Below are 3,389 nucleotides of genomic sequence, written 5' to 3' on the forward strand. Positions count from 1 at the left end.
CTGCTTCACCTTCCAAGCTCAGTTCCAGGTGGTAGAAACAACACCAAAGATGGGCTCTGACTTGAGGGAGCTGGGAGGTCTTTCTGTCCTAAAATTTTGCTCAATAGACTCAACTTCCTGCCAAGGCTCTCCAACCTGCCCCCTCTACCAGACACCCAAACTTAACCCACGACCCCTGCTTGCTCCTGTTCCACACTCCCCAAGTCTAGTCAATCCCTTCTGAACCTCCCTTCAGGCCTTTTCTGTCCCTGATGCTAAAGCCTTGGTCCAGGCTACCAGCCTTTCTTCCCTGGACTCCACCAGCCTTCTCATTTGTCTCACCCAGAACCATCGTCCTCCACACACTTGCCAGGATGATCTTTCTAAAGTGACCCTGTCACTTTTGAGGGGGTATCCCCCTTCCCTCTCTTCACCTGTTGAAGTTCCAGATCAAACGGCACCTCCTCCATGAAGCCTTTGCATTCATTCAGAAAACATTTATTGAGCACCTAACATGTGCCAGATACTGTGCTAGGCATGGAGGATAGAGAAGTGAATAAGACAAATGCCATCAGTCTGGGGAGATGGGCAATTACACAGTGCCAATATGTGTGTGTTTCCCGCGTCTGTTAACTCTCACTAGACTGTAAGCTCTTTGAGGGCAGAACTCATTTTTGGGTCATTTCTTGGCCACAGTGTCCAGTACAGGGCCTGGAAGGGAGGAGGAGGCAGTAGCTATTGAACGAGTCAATAAATGAAAGAATGAATGAATGAATGAAAAACCAGGCCAAGATCCTCCCTTTCTCATTTGTCCTCCAAGCCTCCGATATAGCTGATGACCAGGTCTGTGGAATTCATTTGGAACTGGATGTCAAACTTAGAGCTAAGTGAGAAAGAATCAACAAAAGGTTATGTTATTTAGAGAACAATGTTTTGTGAAACCACAATACCTACTTTCCTATATCATCACTGCATTTGACAATTACTTTTTCCAAAAGTCGACATTATTTCCTTACCAAGACTTAAATTCAGGAAATTTAACCTTTAATGGAACAACAGTTATTTGTTAAATCACCAAAGAAGCCATGTGATATAAAAAGATTACCAAGATGACCAAAGAGGCAAGATCTGCAGCCAGAATGCCAGATCTCTGCATTTTACTAGTTGTGTGTTGTCGAGCAAGTCACTTAACTTCTCTGAGCTTCGCTTTCCCCAATCTGTAAAACGAGGCAAACATTAGAATCTCCCCCATGTGGTTGTTCCTGGGAATTCAATGAGTTCATATTTTAAAGTGCTTAGAATAGTGCCTTTCACATAGTTAGCTCTCATAGTTACCTATTACTACGAATGGATAAAACAGGCTAGCGCAGGGCCTCCCAGCCATGCCCTTTATTTTGCCATCCTTCAGGAGGCAGAACAAGTGGGTTCAAATCTTTCATGACTTTGCAAGGTCCTTGCCTTCCCTGTCTTCAATTTCTCCAACTCCATGGCCCTTTTGTTTCAGACTTCTTAGGGCTTCTACACTTGGGAAGCTAATGCTGCTATTTTAGCCAAGTCTGTGTCGACACCTAGTGATGATATGGGAAAATGCCTAATGTTCTTATTAGACTTATAGAAAAAGGAAATGTAGGGGCAGGATCTTGGGGATGACAGAATTAAGAGGCAATTGATGAAGTAAGCTTGGAAAATATAGGAACCCAGGAGGGTTCTTTCCTTCCCCAGGGTCTTTGCACGTGCTGTTCCTACTGCTGGAATACCTCGCCTGCCCTTCTTCATCCGGGTGACTCAAAATCATTCTTAAAGTCTTAGTTTTACTGTTGCTTCCTCTGAAGCTCTCCCTGGTTTTCCAGGTGAAGTCTCATAGCCTTGATAAATGCTGCCCAGGTACCAAGTGCTTTTCCTCTGCAGCCTTTGTCATAATTGTGACTAAATAATTATTCATTTGGTTAGTGTCTGTCTTCCTGAGTGGATTGTGAGCTCTATGAGGGCAGAGACCAGGTCTGTCTCAGTTCCTGTTGTACTTACAAAACTTAGGATACAGGGTGATAGATGCGGTTAAGGAGAAACCAGTCTAAAACCTCAGTAGCTGATGACCATAAATGTTTATTTCTCCTTTACGCTACATGCCTATTGCAGCTCAGCTGTGGCTCTGCTCAATGTTGTTTTACTCTGCGAGCCAGTTGGATGGAACAACCTTGATCTGTCAGGGGTTGGGTGTGTGCCAAGCCCCAAAGTCAGGACCAGGCAAAAGGTTGGTGCAGCTCGAAGTCGGTCGAGTGGGATTGTACTGAGGTCCTGGCAGTGAATGGAGGTTAGGACTCATCTGAGTGGGAATGCCACAGACTTTCTTTTAGGACCTTTGCCATTCATCACACATGCCTCTTATATCCTTCCAATGTTAAAGCTGAGTTTTAGAGGGAGCAAGTGATTTGCTTAAGGTAGCACAGATAGTAAGCAGCATGGAGCATTGAAGGATGGTCAAGAATATAGGCTTTGGGATCAGAAAGACGTGGGTTCAAATTCTGCCTCTTTGTGACAATAAAACATCAGCATAAATAATAACAGTAATGCATTGTTTTTCACTGAATTAAATAAGAATCCATACTGTTAATAAATAAATGGGAGAGAAGGGAGAACGCTTCCTTATAGCAGAATGCCAACTAATAGATATAGAAGGGGTGGTAAAGTTAGATAATCACTATTTTCAACCCTAATAGCGATATATAGGAACATGAATAAGACTCCTCGATAGATGCTAAAATTTTGGGTGCAAGTTTGATGAGGACCAGAATATTCAGCCCTCAAGGTATCTCCTTTCAAATAGCTTATTTATTACAAAGGAAAAAAAATGATATCTATAGTGGAGAAACTGAACAGACCCCACCTTAGCCCAGTGGTCAAGGTTAACATCATAGTGACAGGACAAACTGACACGTGTGTCTTTCAACGGAATGCACTAAGACCACTTTATGTGGTGTTCCTGCCCAAAGCGCGTAACTTGAATCTAATTGTGAGAAAGCAAGTAGATAAACTGAAACTTGGGACAGTCTACAAAATAACTGGCCTGATTCTCTCAAAATGTCAATGTCAAGAAAGAAAAAGAAGGAACTTAAAGGAGACTATAGAGATTAACAACTAAATGCAACACGTAATTCTGAATTGAATTCTGCACTGGAAAAAATTTGCTGTAAAAGACAATATCGGGAAAGTTGGCAAAATTTGAATGTGGAGTATGAACTAGATAATCGTATATCATTCAATGTTAAAGTTTCTGATTTTAATATTTATACTATGATTATGTAAGAAATATTCTTGTTCTAGGGAAATATTTAGAGGAAAAGAGGCAAGATGTTTGTAACTTATTTTCAAAAGATTTATACACACACACACACAAACACACACATTTATGA

Source organism: Pteropus alecto, unplaced genomic scaffold (assembly GCF_000325575.1).
Source record: "Pteropus alecto unplaced genomic scaffold, ASM32557v1 scaffold45, whole genome shotgun sequence".
NCBI classification, from domain to species: Eukaryota; Metazoa; Chordata; class Mammalia; order Chiroptera; family Pteropodidae; genus Pteropus; species Pteropus alecto.